The sequence below is a fragment of the Aquarana catesbeiana genome, linkage group LG01 (assembly GCF_042186555.1).
Source record: "Aquarana catesbeiana isolate 2022-GZ linkage group LG01, ASM4218655v1, whole genome shotgun sequence".
Taxonomy (NCBI): Eukaryota; Metazoa; Chordata; class Amphibia; order Anura; family Ranidae; genus Aquarana; species Aquarana catesbeiana.
In genome coordinates this window covers 319,580,205-319,599,084 of record NC_133324.1, presented here as the reverse complement: position 1 = coordinate 319,599,084, position 18,880 = coordinate 319,580,205, and the positions used below count along the sequence as shown (strand labels likewise).

Sequence of the window (18,880 nt, the reverse complement as noted above, 5' to 3'; positions counted from 1 at the left end):
GAGGGTACTTAGGGAACTCAGTCAAGTAATTGCCAGACCATTGTTCCTAATTTTTACTGACAGCCTACTGACTGGAATGGCACCAGCGGATTGGAGAAAAGCCAATGTAGCACCAATATTTAAAAATGTCCCAAAATACATCCCTGGGAATTACAGACTAGTTAGCCTAACATCAATAGTATGCAAGCTCTTGGAGGGGATGATAAGGGACTATATACAAGATTTTAGTAATGAAAACGGTACCATTAGCAGTAATCAGCATGGATTCATGAAGAATCATTCTTGCCAAACCAATCTATTAACCTTCTATGAGGAGGTGAGTTGCCATCTAGATAAAAGAAGGCCTGTAGACGTGGTGTATCTGGATTTTGCAAAAGCATTTGACACAGTTCCCCATAAACGTTTACTGTACAAAATAAGGTCCATTGGCATGGACCATAGGGTGAGTACATGGATTGAAAACTGGCTACAAGGGCGAGTTCAGAGGGTGGTGATAAATGGGGAATACTCGGAATGGTCAGGGGTAGGTAGTGGGGTCCCACAGGGTTCTGTGCTGGGACCAATCCTATTTAATTTGTTCATAAATGACCTAGAGGATGGGGTAAAAAGTTCAATTTCTGTATTTGCAGATAAACAGGGCAATAACTTGTCCGCAAGATGTGGAAACCTTGCAAGAAGATCTGGGGTGGGCAACTACATGGTAAATGAGGTTCAATGTAGAAAAATGTAAAATAATGCATTTGGGTGGCAAAAATATGAATGCAATCTATACACTGGGGGGAGAACCTCTGGGGGAATCTAGGATGGAAAAGGACCTGAGGGTCCTAGCATGCAATGCCAAGCTGCTGCTAACAAAGCAAACAGAATATTGGCATGCATTAAAATGGGATTAAGAGTTAAAGTGATAATTCTCCCACTCTACAAGACTCTGGTCCAGCCGCATCTGGGGAATGCTGTCCAGTTCTGGGCACCAGTCCTCAGGAAGGACGTACTGGAAATGGAGCGAGTACAAAGAAGGGCAACAAAGCTAATAAAGGGTTTGGAGGATATTAGTTATGAGGAAAGGTTGTGAGCACTGAACTTATTCTCTCTGGAGAAGAGACGCTTGAGAGGGGATATGATTTCAATTTATAAATACCATACTGGTGACCCCACAATAGGGATAAAACTTTTTCGAAGAAGGGAGTTTTTTTCCCTTTTTTTATTGGATATGTTTTATAGCAGAAATTTAAAAATATTGTTATTTCTTTTTTTATTTATAGGGAAAAAAAAAATGCAGAGATGATCAAATACCACTAAAATAAATTTGTGGGAACAAAAAGGACATCAATTTTATTTGGGTACATTGTCGCACAACCGCACAATTGTTAGTTAAAGTAAAGCAGTGCCGTATCCCAAAAAATGGCCTTGTCATGGGGGGGGGGGGGGGGTAAATCTTCCGGAGCTGAAGTTGTTTTAACAAGTAACAACACCTCAAGCGTGTCGCAGGTTTGCAGCGGGTTTCCAAAACATGCGGCAAAACTGGCGTTTTCTGAGTGTTTTGTCACGCGTTCAGGAAAAGCGATGTGTGAATGGAGCCTTAAAGCTGAACTTCAGGTATAGTTTGTATTGTATAGTTGCATTGGTCCAGCTTGGATCAATGTACATATACATATTCCATAACTGTGGGACCACTGTGGAGGTAGATAATCACTGTACTATTCACACCTACTACAGTGATCACCGCAGTCTTCTGGGTCCAATGCAAAGCGTTCTCTGACTGTATGAGATGGAGATAGTGATGTCAACACCTTTCCTCTCCACCTCAGCCAAACTAAAGCCCTATACACACTATTCAATTTTCTGCAGACTTTTGTCTTCAGATTTACCAAAACCATGTAGTGCAAGAGTGTGCTTGATTGCATACAAATTGAAACTCTTAAGGTCTGACATCATATTATATGGTTTTGGTAAATTTGAAGAAAAAATCTGCAGACAATCTAATAGTGTGTATGGGGTCTAAGAATGCTCTGCATTCATTGAGAAAAATACAAGACATTCTCAGAACAGCAGTTGTGTCAAGAGAGCGACCCCCTGTGCTTACCATGCAGCAGGGCAACTGCTCAGTATGGGACCTGGAAGACATGGAGGTTGATTTACTAAAGGCAAGTAGACTGTGCACTTTGCAAGTGCAGTTGCTCCAGAGCTTAGTAAATGAAGGACAGCTTCACTTCACAAAGAACACCCAATCACATGCAAAGAACGTAAAAAAAAAACCCAAAAAACAGCATTTTTGCTTGCAGATGATTGGATGATGGAAGTCGGCAGAGCTTAAAGTTTTACTAAACCCACAACAGTAAAATCTGTCTGTATATACAGTAAAGCATGCTTGTTATAATCATTATACTCACTAAGAGGTTAATTCTACACATTGTGTAAAAAGGCTGTCTGATCCTGTCTTCTCTGATCCTCCCATTTTTCCACTGTCCCCAATCCATCTCCTGACAAGACAGAGCCTTTGGAGTCACTCTGCACATGCTGAGTGTGTGTGTGTATATTGAAAGAACTTTTTTCGTTTCTTGGGAAGGTGCATGTAATCAGCACAGCGCCAATCAGCACTGTCCAGACAGAGGGTCAGGGGTCCTGCAGCCTCATAGGACAATCAGAGGAGAATGAAAACTCCTCCTACAAGCTTTAACCAGACACTGGTAGAAGTCACAAGACTGCTATATACTGCTGATGAGAAAAGGTATTTAGCAGTTTATATTTACTAAAATAATTGCATTTCCACGCTCTGTGTACTGTTGGCGACCAGATATAGTGAATGCAGGGTCCTGGGTTTAGTAACACTTTAACCTCGCTTACTGAACTCTGGAGCAACTGCATTTACAAAGTGCACTGTCTATTTGCCTTTAGTAAGTCACCCCTGTGGCAATCACTATAGTAACAATGAATACTACAGTGACATACCTCCCAACTTTTTGAGATGGGAATGAGGGACACCGAATAGCAAAAATATGTAGGACTAGGACACACCCCCTGCCACTTAACCTCCCTGACGGTATTCCTGAGTGTGGCTCGGGGTTAAATTTCAGCACCATTAGCGGTAATCCCGAGCCACACTCAGGATTACATCTCAGGATCCTGGTGCAGGTTACTTACCTTGTCCCCAGGATCCTGCGATGTCCCCCTGCGCTGTCTGCGGGCTCTGTCCTCCTTCGAAGCTTCTCTGTGCCAGGCTCCGTTCCCTGCGAGCGTTGCGATGCACAGGGGCAGAGCCTGGCGACAAATTCAAAAAATGTAAAAATCATAACACATACAGTACTGTAATCTTACAGATTACAGTACTGTATGAAATCATTTCACTTCCTTTTTGTCCCCAGTGCTTTGTCCTATGCCCTGCATGCAGTTTTATATTATATATATTGTTCTTTCTGCCTGGAAACTTGAGAAGTGTCCCTTTACGTCAAAAGTGGCTTTAGACAGCTAGAAAACAGCGATAGTAAATTAGAACACTTGCAGAATTGAGCAATAGTGATTTGTGGGGAAATTTATTTTATTATTATTATATTAATATTTTTTTTAATTATTTATTTTTATTTATTATATTATAATTTATGATTTTGTGTTTCAAACTTCATCATACCCGGGATGTCTACTAGACTCTGGTTTGGACAGATTTAAGTGTGTTATTCCTAAGAATTACAGACCTACAATATAAAACGCCAAATTTCCATGCAAAATAATTGTACCGCTTTCAGCACCTAAAATCCGAAATAATCATACCGCCAGGTAGGTTAAAGGAGAATTATACAAAAAAATTATTAGTTAAACTCACGAGTGCTTTTTTTTTTTTTTACCACTACTATTCCTTTATATTGGCTTTTAAAATGTACAAATGTAGCAATTTAGAATTTGGATGAAAGGTTTAGCACTGGGAAACACTTTTTTGAAAAGTAAAAAGTGCATTTTATATACAACTACATAGATCTGATCAAATGAGGGACAAATGAGGAGGAAAGAGGGACAGAGGTTCCAAATCAGAGACAGCCCCTCGAAATCAGGGACAGTTGGGAGCTATGTGGTGATTATCCTCTTCCACAGCAGTCCAACAGGTATGGAATATGCATACTTACATGGTGGCAAGCTGGACCAATGTAATTATGAAGTAATTATGAAGGCCAAGCGGTTGTTACATAAGAGGACTCGGTGGAACCTTGAGCAGCATCTGTAAATTTAGTTTGGGTCACATATGCAGTACAAAGCATACCTGGAGTTCAGCTTTAAATGAGTTTAGCCAGTTTAGATCACTGCACTGCGAACATTTTTACACTATATAAATACCTATAATAATAGTAAAGTGAGATAAGAGGCTTATCAAGGCACAACCAGGCAGAGCCTGCTTGCTTTTAGAAGAAAAAACGATCAGCGGGTGGGAAAACCTATTGCAAACGTACTGCTCCCCTCTGATTTAGGGGAACCATTAGCGATGTTTCTACGCTTCTCCTGCTTCCCGATTCTTTTGACAGCAATAAATCTCTTTCAAATTTTTTTATACTAATAGACAATGAGAAATAACAAAAGACGTAAGAACAGTGAAGAAATACAAAACTGAAAATATACTCCAGCTGCAAGGGTCATTCACTGTCAGTCCTATCATATGTACAAAAGACACATTCTTTAACCATGATAAATTTAAACAAACCTCCCTGTGCAAACAGCAGCAAAAGGTACATAGGGGACAGGTGGAGAATATTAAGCAACTTTTCAGAGGGGTTACATTGCATACCTTTGTCTTGTTTTTCATAGGAAAAGGGTATAACGCAGCCAATTGTGAGCATATGTGGGTGGAAGCGAGGTGTGGACTGTATAGATTGTGTTCGTGTTATTCTGTCCAACTACTGACAGGCGAAAGTTTGGAGGTGGGTCTTTGGCCTTGACATGTTTACATGCTTTTACAGCACAGCAAACACACACCATCCGGAAACATAGTTGACCATAGTTTTCTATTTATTTGCTAAAACATTCTATGCTACAACATAATACATGGACAGATCATTTTAAATTGATGTTACAAATTAAAAAAAAAAACATAAAAATTAACAGACTAACCTAATGACTAACTAGTTCCTTCAAAAATGCCTGCTTTCAAGAAACAAATTTGCCTGAAGAACTAATTACCCGTTATAATTATTTAGCATTAGATTACTATTTTACTTAAAGCCCAACTTCACTGTTTCAATCAACATTGACTATTTTTAATCCTTATGCTGCTAGCATTAGTACAAATATAGGAAAGTATACCATGTTTACTTATTTTAACCACTTCAGCCCTGGAAGGACTTGCCCCCTTAATGACCAGGCCATTTTTTGCGTTACGGCACTGCGTCGCTTTAACTGACAATTGAGTGGTCGTGTGATTGATGTCCTTTTTTTCCCACAAATAAAGATTTCTTTTGGTGGTATTTGACCACCTCTACGTTTTTTATTTTTTGCACTATAAATAAAAAGTCCAACAATTTTGAAAAAAAAAACAATTTTTTACTTTTTTTACAAACAATTTTTAATCTTCTTTTAATCAATTTTTAATTTTCTTCATCAGTTTAGGCCAGGGGTAGGCAATCTCAGTCCATCATGCCTCTGGGAGTCATGCCTGTAAATGTTAAGGTCTTGCAATGTCTCATGGGACTTGTAGTTTCAAAACAGCTGGAGGGCCGGGGTTGCCTACCCCCCGGTTTAGGCCAATATGTATTCTTCTACATATTTTTGGTAAAAACAAAAATGGCAATAAGCGTATATTGATTGGTTTGCACAAAAGTTATAGCATCTACAAAATAGGAGATAGATTTATGGCATTTTTATTATTTATTTTTTTTACTATTAATGGCAGTGATCATCGATTTTTAGTGGGACTGTGACATTGCGGCAGACAGATCGGACTCTTTTGACACTTTTTTGGGACCTGTGACATTATTACAGTGATTACAGGTAAAAATAGCCACTGATCACTGTATAAATGACATTGGCAGGGAAGGGGTTAACACTAGGGGGCGATCAAGGGGTTAAGTGTTCCCTAGGGAGGTGTTTCTAACTGGGGGGGAGTGGACTGACTGGGAGTAGAGAGAGATCGCTGTTTCAGATCACTAGGAACAGCAGATCTCTCTCTACTTCCCTGACAGAACGGTGATCTGTCTGTTTACATTGACAGATCCCTGTTCTGGCTCTTTGTGGAGCGATCGCGGGTGGCTGGAGGACATCGCGGTGGCCGGCCACACACATCGGCTCCAGCGACATGCCTGCTAGAGCCATTAAAGGGAGCGCCATACCGGTACAGCGATTTGCGCAGCCGAGCCAACCTGCCGCAGTATAACTGCGGCGGCTGGTCGACAAGCAGTTAAACTTTTTTATGCATTTCTTCTGTTACCTCCTAGTTTCCAGGCCAAGGCAAATTATGTCATACATCCCGTAAGTCTTCAGGAGGGGAGGAGGGGTTTTCTCAGCTAAGCACACCCTCCTGCCTGCATGCCTGAGCTAAGGGCAGATGGGCTCCAGGGAGTAAATGCAACATGAGTCATCTGCCCTTCAAGTTGGCCACGGCCAGAAATGCTAGGGTTTTTTTTTTTTTCAAACTGAATTCTTTGAGACATGGATGGATGAATGGATGAGTTTGCTTTAAACATTATAAATTAATTCAGCAGTGTTTTTGGTTTGTGGTGCTCAGATGCAGTATAGTTCCACTTTTACCTTGAACTCAGCGGATTATATATTTCCTAAGCTTACATTGGGCCAGCTTGTTTACATGTAAAAATCCATGTGTCAAGAGGGCTGCTGGGGATGCTGAAATTCACTGTAATAGCCTGTTCTATATAAAGTCAACAATAGTAATGAGCCAAAGATACCTGAGTTCGGTTTGAGCAGATTCAGCGAACATTACTAAGAGCCCTTTCACACTGAAAGCGCGGGGGCATCGGCGGCAAAGCACCGCTAGTTTTAGCGACGCTTTACCATCGTTTTAGAGACGCGTTTCGCCCGCTAGCGGGGAGCTTTTAACCCCAGAAACAATAGTCAATCACACCCATGTTAAACAGGGCAAAAGTCATCTACATGCTAATGATCATATACAGACTACAGTGATGATAGTCACATCTACATGGAATGAGCTTCTCTAGTGTCTATAGGGTCGATGCGCTTCGGCAACAAATTGGCTTCTTCAGGACCCAGATACGGACCATCTATATAGAGCAACACATATAGTAAATATGTCATGTAGACATTTTGAAAAATATACACATAATCCTATGAAAAATTTGCATGTTCATACCAGTAATGCCAGCAATGCTATGCAACAGAATGTCCGCCTATCACTGCCCAGGGTGGGCACAGGGGCAAGATGGGCCAAGAATACCACCAGGGGAAACACATGGAAGAAATCTAAATAAGCAAGATAAATAATACAAGGATCCTGGGTGACGACTTTATATATATTAGTGAATAAACAGCATCGTGAAGGCCAAGGAACACAACAGACAGGTCATGGATAAAGTTGTAGAGAAGTTTAAAGTAGGGTTAGGTTATTAACCACTTCAGCCCCGGAAGGATTTACCCCCTTCCTGACCAGAGCACTTTTTACAATTTGGCACTGCGTTGTTTTAACTGCTAATTGCGCGGTCATGCAATGCTGTACCCAAACGAAATTTGCGTCCTTTTCTTCCCACAAATAGAGCTTTCTTTTGATGGTATTTGATCACCTCTGCGGTTTTTATTTTTTGCGCTATAAATGGAAAAAGACTGAAAATTTTGAAAAAAAATGATATTTTCTACTTTTTGTTATAAAAAAAATCCACTAACTCAATTTTAGTCATACATTTAGGCCAAAATGTATTCGGCCACATGTCTTTGGTAAAAAAAATGTCAATAAGCGTATATTTATTGGTTTGCGCAAAAGTTATAGCGTCTACAAACTAGGGTACATTTTATGGAATTTACACAGCTTTTAGTTTATGACTGCCACATGTCATTTCTTGAGGTGCTAAAATGGCAGGGCAGTACAAACCCCCCCCCCCCCCCAAATGACCCCATTTTGGAAAGTAGACACCCCAAGGAAATTTCTGAGAGGCATGTTGAGCCCATTGAATATTAATTTTTTTTGTCCCAAGTGATTGAATAATGACAAAAAAAAAATTACAAAAAGTTGTCACTAAATGATATATTGCTCACACAGGCCATGGGCATATGTGGAATTGCACCCCAAAATACATTTAGCTGCTTCTCCTGAGTATGGGGATACCACATGTGTGGGACTTTTTGGGAGCCTAGCCGCGTACGGGACCCCGAAAACCAATCACTGCCTTCAGGCTTTCTAAGGTCGTAAATTTTTGATTTCACTCTTCACTGCCTATCACAGTTTCGGAGGCCATGGAATGCCCAGGTGGCACAAACCCCCCCCAAATGACCCCAAGCTATTTGCTGAGAGGCATGGTGAGTATTTTGCAGCTCTCATTTGTTTTTGAAAATGAAGAAAGACAAGAAAAAACTTTTTTTTTTCTTTTTTCAATTTTCAAAACTTTGTGACAAAAAGTGAGGTCTGCAAAATACTCACTATACCTCTCAGCAAATAGCTTGGGGTGTCTACTTTCCAAAATGGGGTCATTTGGGGGGGTTTTGTGCCACCTCGGCATTCCATGGCCTCCGAAACTGTGATAGGCAGTGAAGAGTGAAATCAAAAATTTACGACCTTAGAAAGCCTGAAGGCGGTGCTTGGTTTTCGGGGTCCCGTACGCGGCTAGGCTCCCAAAAAGTCTCACACATATGGTATCCCCATACTCAGGAGAAGCAACAGAATGTATTTTGGGGTGTAATTTCACATATTCCCATGACATGTTTGAGCAATATATCATTTAGTGACAACTTTGTGCAAAAAAAAAAAAAATGTTGTCTCTTTCCCGCAACTTGTGTCACAATATAAAATATTTCATGGACTCGACATGCCTCTCAGCAAATAGCTTGGGGTGTCTACTTTCCAAAATGGGGTCATTTGGGGGGGTTTTGAACTGTCCTGGCATTTTATGCACAACATTTAGAAGCTTATGTCACACATCACCCACTCTTCTAACCACTTGAAGACAAAGCCCTTTCTGACACTTTTTGTTTACATGAAAAAATTATTTTTTTTTGCAAGAAAATTACTTTGAACCCCCAAACATTATATATTTTTTTAAAGCAAATGCCCTACAGATTAAAATGGTGGGTGTTTTGTTTTTTTTTTCACACAGTATTTGCGCAGCGATTTTTCAAACGCATTTTTTGGGGAAAAAACACACTTTTTTAAATTTTAACGCACAAAAACACACTATATTGCCCAAATGTTTGATGAAATAAAAAAGATGATCTTAGGCCGAGTACATGGATACCAAACATGACATACTTTACAATTGCGCACAAACGTGCAGTGGCAACAAAATAAATACATTTTTAAAAGCCTTTAAAAGCCTTTAAAGGTTACCACTTTAGATTTACAGAGGAGGTCTACTGCTAAAATTACTGCCCTCGATCTGACCTTCGCGGTGATACCTCACATGCATGGTGCAATTGCTGTTTACATTTGACGCCAGACCGACGCTTGTGTTCGCCTTAGCGCAAGAGCAGGGGGCGACAGGGGTGCTTTTTTTTTTTTTTTTTTTTCTTTATTTTTTTTTGCTTTTTTATCTTATTTTTAAACTGTTCCTTTCATTTTTTTTTTAATCATTTTTATTGTTATCTCAGGGAATGTAAATATCCCCTATGATAGCAATAGGTAGTGACAGGTACTCTTTTTTGAAAAAATTGGGGTCTATTAGACCCTAGATCTCTAGTCTGCCCTCAAAGCATCTGACGACACCAAGATCGGTGTGATAAAATGCTTTCCCAATTTCCCAATGGCGCCGTTTACATCCGGCGAAATCTAAGTCATGAAATGCTCGTAGCTTCTGGTTTCTTAGGCCATAGAGATGTTTGGAGCCACTCTGGTCTCTGATCAGCTCTATGGTCAGCTGGCTGAATCACCGGCTGCATTCTCAGGTTCCCTGTTGAGACAGGAGAGCCAGAGAAAAACACGGAAGACGGTGGGGGGGGGGGGGGCATTCCCTCCCACTGCTTGTAAAAGCAGTCTAGAGGCTAATTAGTCACTAGGATTGCTTTTACATGAAAGCCGACCGCTGACTGAAAAAAATGATACCAAGATGATACCTAAACCTGCAGGCATCATTCTGGTATAACCACTCAAAGTCGTGAATGGCTTACCTGAAGACAAAAAAATGGTTAACAATAAAACACAGTAAACGGTAAAGTATAAAAAATTGCATACCTGAAAAGCAACCGTGATAAAACATAATAACAATAAAATATTGCAGAATAGAATACAGTAAAAAAGAGCAGAACAATAGAGAGAATAGAGAGAGAGAGAACAATAAAATGACAACTATTTTTAAAAATTTTATATATATATTTATTTATTTTTTTACACTTTTTTTTGTAACTAACTTTTATAACTGTAACCATGTGTGGGTGTTAGCGGTACTGGCGCTAACCTGACGCTGCCTGGGGATGGTGCTTGCCAGTTCACCAAAACGCTACCAAAAAAACTGTTAGCGATCGCAGGGATCAGGCCTGACTCTGCAAACGCTGCAGTTGTGCGTTTAGTGTTTTGTAAGTGACAGTGATCGATCGATACTGCACTTGGGTGGGGTGGGCTGGGCTGGGCTGGGGCGGGCGGAGGGGCAAAATGCAGGTGCTAGCAGGTATCTGGGCTGATCCCGCTAACACTGCGTTTTTGGGAACCCTAAACTGCTGGGGACGCTAGTATAGATCTGATCGGATCAGATATTGATCCGTTCAGATACTATACCACTAAGGGAGGCGTATGCTGCGTGCGTGGGTGTTAGCGGTACTGGCGCTAACCTGACGCTGCCTGGGGCGACGCATATCACCGCCGGGCAATCAGGGGGCTAAACCTTTATTCGGTAATAAACGGCGGGTGCCCTGACACTATAAAAAATAAACGAACTAACCAGTGTCACCCGTAACAGTTATACGGTGATCAGTGGTGAAAGGGTTAACTAGGGGGCAATCAAGGGGTTAAAACATTTATTAGATAGTATATGGGGGTTCCTGTCGCTATAAAATGCTGACGGCGAACCTAAATATTTAGCTCCCTAACTAGCGTCACCAGCGACACTAATGCAGCGAACCGAAAAAATGATCGCTTAGCGACACTGGCGACAGGGGGTGATCAAGGGGTTAAAACTTTATTAGGGGGGGTTAGTGGGGTACCCTAGACCTAAAGGGGGCTAATACTAACTGCCCTACCACACTAACTGTCACAAACTGACACCATGCAGTAATCAGAAAAAAAAAACTGCTTGGTGTCAGTGTGACAGGGAGGGAGGGGTGATTGGGGGGTGATCGGGGTGGGATCGGGGGGAGATCGGGGGTGTTTTGTGTGCCTGGCATGTTCTACTGTGTGTGTTGTGCACTCACATTACAGTCTTCTCTCCTCTGCGCCGGGACGGAAAATGCCGAGCCGAGGAGAGATGACATCATTTCCTTTGCTGCTGTTTACCATACAGCAGCATAGGAATGATTTAATTGGCCGGCAGCGATCGCGAGGGGAGGCCACAAATGGATGGCCTCCCCCTCACCTCCGATTGCCGCTGGACAAAAGCCGACCGCCTCGGGCACCGGGGGGGTCCGATCGGACTACCCGCCCGCGGGAGGCAGATCACGTACGGGTACGTGATTCTGCCTGCCCGTGCCATTCTGCCGACGTATATCGTCGTGAGGCGGTCGGCAAGTGGTTAAAAAAAATCCAAAAAATGGAAAGAGTATGACACAACTGCAAACCTACCAAGACATGGCCGTCCAATTAAATTGACAGGCCAGTCAAGGAGAGCATTCATCAAAGAAGCAGCCACGAAGCCCATGGTAACTCTGGAGGAGCTGCAGAGATCCAGAGCTCAGGTGTGAGAATCTGTCCACAGGACAACTATTAGTTGTACACTCAACAAATCTGGACTTTATAGAAGAGTGACAAGAAGAAAGTCATTGTTGAAAGAAAGCCATAAGAAGTCCTGTTTGCAGTTTGTGAGAAGCCATGTGGGGACACAGCAAACATGTGGAAGAAGGTGCTCTGGTCAGATGAGTCCAAAATTGTACTTTTTGGCCTAAAAGAAAAACACTATGGGGTTTTTTACGAAAGGCAAATCCACTTTGCACTGAAAGTGCACTTGGAAGTGCAGTCGCTCTAAATCTAAGGGGTAGATCTGAAATGAGTGGAAGCTCTGCTGAATTTATCATCCAATCATGTGCAAGCTAAAATGCTGTTTATTATTTTCCTTGCATGCCCCCCTCAGATCTACAGCAACTGCACTTCCAAGTGCACTTACAGTGCAAAGTGGAGTCGACTTAGGGGCGCTGAATACAAATGCACGCTACACTTTTCACATATTTATTTGTAAAAAAGGTTGAAAACCATGTGTCATTTTCCTTCCACTTCACAATTATGTGTCAGTTTGTGTTGGTCTATCACATAAAATCGCAAGAAAATACATTTATGTTTTTTGTTGTAACATGACAAAATGAGGAAAATTTCAAGGGGTATGAATACTTTTTCAAAGCACTGTATAGGCAATGGGACGTATCTCCCGCTCTTACCTATTTTTTGTCTCGAGATATCTATAGAAGTACGAAATTACTGCGCTTCCCAATAAACTGAGCTGCAGTTCTAATTTGTAGGCAACAAAAATACATAAATCAAAGTAATTAAAAGAACCACGCTAACAGATAAATTGTAAGAATGTGAATATCAAATCAAAAAAATCAAACAATAATTGCACTATTACAAAAATACAGGTGATAGCTGCCAGCATGTAACAATGTGGTAGGCAATGTACAAGTGGATATATATGAAACACATGCAGCGCTAAAATGTGCAATTTATGTGTTCGACATATAACTGCGAACAAGTGCAAGAAACATAACCTATACCTAATGGATAAAGTGTGTCAATGGTGAACACTTAACACATAAGTGAGAAGGGGAAGAGTCCATAACTGAATAATAAATGATATTGCAGTTCATAAATGCAGGAGAATTAATGGATGTAAATGATGCCAAAACTCCGCATGCAGGGAGGGCTGGAACCAATCCTATATGAGGAGACACCTTGCGTGTGGATCTTCTAGATTTCAAATGTAGACAGCAAGTGGTAGAAATAAATATCCTTACCAGAAGGGGTGAACACAGGCACCATACGGTGAAGTGTCTTACAGGCTTGAGGGATCCAACGATCCCAAGGGTAACTGGCTAAAGAAATCCTGATGTGAAGTTACGTCTTGGGCGACCATCACCGTACGCTGGTATGGGGGTTCCCAATCAATCGGGACGTCTTGCTCGGATGGAGGGAGTATGTCAAGAAGACTGGTTAAAGCTCAACAAGATCCCATTCATGGAAGGAGACAAGAGTGAAAATTCTCCACATAGGGCATGAATCGGTTAAGAAAAGGCTTTTATTGAAAAGCTAAAAAGGTGCTAGACAATGCACTTCAGTATATAAAACGTGATCACAAGTAAAACCAAGCAGAATAAAATCGCGTGATAGCAGGGCATTTGTAGGCATTAGCAACCCGACATGTTTCGGACCATCGTCCTTCTACTGGGGCATAAGCCTGAATGCCTGTATCACGCTATATATATGCACAAATAATTAACACCATATACTATTTAGCTGTGTGGACCTGGGCACTTGCATGAGTAATTGTATATAAATACTTGGCAGCTGCGTCAGGCTGCCAACCTGTGTATAGCTCAGTGTGAACACCTACATTGCTGACACTACAAATGGTGTTCCACAGTAGTCCACCAATCGTAGCGCTCCATGCAGAGTCACGTGACGGCGTCACTGCGCGTGACGTCATCGCGCGCCGGACGCCGCACTCCACGCCTCCCTTCAACTCCAGGAAGTGAGGGGCCAAACGGGGAAGTAATTACATCCCCAGCAGCCGCAGGGACTGTCATAGCGCGTCAGTCCGGCACGCTCTAGTACGCACGACTTCTGGTGTCCCCGATAGGGGAAATTGAGTGCTTTAGATTGCATGGGAAAGGCAACAAAACTATAAAGCATGTAAATACGTATATGGTCGAAAAGATAATAATCAGGTTACAATAATATTACCTATGTCATCCAAAGGTCCCTTTACATGAAATAAAACCATAGAATATATCTTTAAAAACAAAAAATACCCATTATCTGCTCTACAGCCCTGCTCAGTACCTCTATATTGGGGTCTCACGCAAGCTGACAGGGTAATATATATACATATCCCCAAAATATGCACACATATTAGGGGCTGGGGGATACTAATTAGGACTTATTTATAAAGGCGTTTACATCCCAATCCACGTTCAACCCATGAGGGGAATAGCTTTTTAGTTGATAAATCCAGAAAACTTCGAGCTGTGATACCCCCCTGGTGCGTGGACCCCCTCTCCATGAAGGAACAAATCTATCTATCTATAACCTGGAATTTAGAACCCCTCGGATTTTTATTATGGAACTCCAAGAAATGTTTCTTGGAGGCATTAGCAACCCGACATGTTTCGGACCATGTTTCGGACGATGGTCCGAAACATGTCGGGTTGCTAATGCCTACAAATGCCCTGCTATCACGCGATTTTATTCTGCTTGGTTTTACTTGTGATCACGTTTTATATACTGAAGTGCATTGTCTAGCACCTTTTTAGCTTTTCAATAAAAGCCTTTTCTTAACCGATTCATGCCCTATGTGGAGAATTTTCACTCTTGTCTCCTTCCATGAATGGGATCTTGTTGAGCTTTAACCAGTCTTCTTGACATACTCCCTCCATCCGAGCAAGACGTCCCGATTGATTGGGAACCCCCATACCAGCGTACGGTGATGGTCGCCCAAGACGTAACTTCACATCAGGATTTCTTTAGCCAGTTACCCTTGGGATCGTTGGATCCCTCAAGCCTGTAAGACACTCCACCATATGGTGCCTGTGTCCACCCCTTCTGGTAAGGATATTTATTTCTACCACTTGCTGTCTACATTTGAAATCTAGAAGATCCACACGCAAGGTGTCTCCTCATATAGGATTGGTTCCAGCCCTCCCTGCATGCAGAGTTTTGGCATCATTTACATCCATTAATTCTCCTGCATTTATGAACTGACATATCATTTATTATTCAGTTATGGACTCTTCCCCTTCTCACTTATGTGTTAAGTGTTCACCATTGACACACTTTATCCATTAGGTATAGGTTATGTTTCTTGCACTAGTTCACAGTTATATGTCGAACACATAAATTGCACATTTTAGCGCTGCATGTGTTTCATATATAAGAATGTGAATAGACCACACACTGCAAAAACTCCTATAAAATAATCATTCAAAATACGACACAGTATGTAAATAAAAAACACACAGTGTATAGTCCAAACCAAGTTGTGATAAATGAAAACCATTAGTGACTTGAAATGAAGAATAAATAAAAAATTAATAAATAAATGAATATTGATAACTAAAAAAAAGAAAAGTCCTTGAGATCAAATAAATATACAAATGGTGATTGAAAAGTTCATCAGCAAGCACCCAGTGAAAAATCTGCCACCTATAAAAATGCACGCTTACCAAAGGTAAGCTTTAAACCAGCTTAATATGGAAATCCACTCAGTGGGGACAACACCGTCAATCTCTTCACAGAGGAAGGACAACCGGAACTCTCTGTCCAATGAAACCGAATGGTCAGCAAGGGGAGCCCAAGGAAAAAAAAGATACATTCTCCATAGTGTGAATCAGTATAAACAATTTATTAAAATAAGGGGATTATTGCACTTACATCAGAAAGCACGATTAAAAGCATGTAAACATGGAACAGCCGGCCGGCCTGCATACACCCGTTCACAGTGTGATAGAAACGATGACGTCAGCGCGTCTCTCTTCCAACGTACGTTTCGTCCTATTGGACGTTGTCATAGGAACGTTCCTATGACAACGCCCAATAGGACGAAACGTACATTGGAAGGCAGACGCGCTGACCATTCGGTTTCATTGGACGGAGAGTTCCGGTTGTCCTTCCTCTGTGAAGAGATTGACGGTGTTGTCCCCACTGAGTGGATTTCCATATTCAGCTGGTTTAAAGCTTACCTTTGGTAAGCGTGCATTTTTATAGGTGGCAGATTTTTCACTGGGTGCTTGCTGATGAACTTTTCAATCACCATTTGTATATTTATTTGATCTCAAGGACTTTTCCTTTTTTTTAGTTATCAATATTCATTTATTTATTGTTTTTTTTATTTATTCTTCATTTCAAGTCACTAATGGTTTTCATTTATCACAACTTGGTTTGGACTATACACTGTGTGTTTTTTATTTACATACTGTGTCGCATTTTGAATGCTTATTTTATAAGAGTTTTTGCAGTGTGTGGTCTATTCACATTCTTACACTTTATCTGTTGGCGCGGTTCTTTTAATTATTTTGATCGAGGTATCTATAATCTCCCTTTTTGCTATATGTTCAATTTCCTTGATTGCAGGTGAATTTTAGTCAAAATGACACTACTAAAAATTGCCAGTGTGGCATAAACCTGATTTGGTATTTAAAGTAAACACAGCCAAAAGTAAAAATGACTGCTTAAAGAATTCTTTACTATATGCAATAACTGTTTATTTTGTTTTGGACAGCATAGGGAATGGTTAAAACCCCTGTCAGTTTTTTGTATTTTCATCTTTGCCCCATTGGGGGGATTTCTATTGCACTGTTTCACTATAAAAAAAATAAAAAGTTTTAGCTTCAAATACATTTTAATGTAAATAAATGCAAAAAAGGTTAATGTTGAATGAAAGGAGAATTATAACCCCTGTCAGTTTTTGTCCTGTTCCATAGCCAAAATTCTGTAGGAAGTGAGAGTAAAGCCTTCCAAAGTGGGGGAATCCCTGGTAGTCACCAGAACTAGAGTCCCCATTGAAAGATTTTGCCTCTATTACTGTTGTTTTGACCATTTAACATTTGGGGTTTTTGTTCACTTTAACCTCCCTAGCGGTATTCCCGAGTGTGGCTCGGGGTTAATTTTCAGTACCCAGAATGTTTACTAAACCAATATGCAGTGTCTAATATTACAGTGACTAGTAATAAGTAAAATGCACCCTTGTTTGTAGAATTTTTTTGATTTGATTACATTATTGAATAAAATGTATTATTATTTTTATATGTATTTATAGTTGTTTTATTATATTATAATTTATGATTTCATGTTTCAAATGTTATCATACCCAGGATGTCTACTAGACTCTTGTTTGGACAGATTTAAGTGAGTTATTTCTAAGATTACAGTACAGGCCTACAATATAAAACACCAAATTTCCATGCAAAACAATGTACCGCTTTGACATTCAAAAAATCAGACATAATCATACCGCCAGGGAGGTTAAGGGTCAATTCACACTAGGTGCATTGGAACTGTGTTGAATGGCTATTCGAGCACAGTCACACTAGAAGACAAGGCAAAATGCCATGTCTCCTATGTGCCCAGTTCACACCACCACATTACAGTGGTGGGTGATAAAAAAAAAAAAAGTACCACCCTGTCTTAAACTACAAAAAGTTTGCCTTTAGTTCTACTTTATTTCAATAGTTAATAAAATAGATAGACTGCTAACAAGCTACAGAATAAGATATTCGTTTGAGAGACATGGGGTTATTTACAATACCCTTCTGAATACATGCATATTATTGAGTTTATTATATTGGATGATTGTTACAAAGAAGTCATGTTAAAACCTCAGCACTGTATAGCTATGATAATAGAACTATGCCATTCTGTTAAATCGTATCATTCACAAGTATTTGGTGTAGTGTGCTTTCAAAACGTCAACTTTACAGAAATTTCTAAGCAATGGTTTGTTAAAGGCTTGTGCTCTACATGTCAATTAACATACTAATAAATGTATAAATGTGTGTCTGTGATTACTTAATCCCTGCTCTGCTGTTTTAAACTGTGTTTACATTAGTCATATAGAAATAAAAAAAAAAAAATCAGATAGCGTTTGCCAGGCTAATGTTGGCCATACACAAGTATATTTCAGCCATACACATCAAACATCAAATATTGATTTGAATGGCATAAAATATTGATGTCATTTTTGTCGATATGAAATTAATTGCTGGTTATGTAAACTGTTACTTTCCAAGCTTATATTGAAGACACTGAATGTAATATTTATTTGAGCTGTCAGCCAAAAGTTTACATCCAATTTCAGTTTATTTCAACACCAGGAAATTAACCAAAAGGGATCAGAATAGCTTCAGAATAGTTCTGAAACACAATCAGCACTTGCTAGATTTCTTTGAATTATCAAAATATTTATTTTATCGACCAGTATGAATTAATACATTTGTCTTTACCATTATGAAAGTGTAGGCTATTGTTAGATCAGATATACTTATTATAACCACTAGATGGCAGTGCCAGCTTTCAATCTTGTGTTGTGTGTTCCCCATGGCCCTTACAGAATGTCATATGAGGAAATCATTCATGAGGAGTTTTCTTTGCAATGACAACATAAGTACATTAAAACACAGAGGTGATCTATGTCATTCTGAACATATAAGGCCTACCATAGAAATTAGTTATGTGCAATCCATCAACTAAGAATACGTAGGCTGCCACTGAGTCCATTAGGAAAGGAAAAATTACGGTAAGTTTTTGATAGGAAATTTTCCGTTTTAATGTAGCAGATGAAAGACACATCAGGGTTGTTTTACTAAAACTGAAAAGTGCAAAATCTGGTGCAGCTCTGCATAGAAACCAATCAGCTTCCAGTTTTTTTTTTTAAAGCCTAATTGA

At 40.2% G+C, this 18,880-nt stretch overlaps 1 protein-coding gene across 3 annotated transcripts in view; it reads right to left on the bottom strand.

Annotated features, from left to right (window-relative positions):
• The window catches only part of LOC141144497 (serine dehydratase-like), a 139,459-nt gene that overhangs the window by 91,639 nt on the left and 28,940 nt on the right, over nucleotides 1-18,880 (bottom strand). Inside the window, exon 1 of one of the 3 annotated variants that reach the window (XM_073630247.1) lies at nucleotides 4,769-4,920. The exons of 1 other annotated variant lie outside the window; for it this stretch is intronic. The gene's annotated coding sequence lies outside the window, so the exon portion shown is untranslated. Of the gene's footprint in view, nucleotides 1-4,768; nucleotides 4,921-18,880 lie in introns of those variants that run through there. One more of the 3 variants, XM_073630257.1, reaches the window with a different exon arrangement.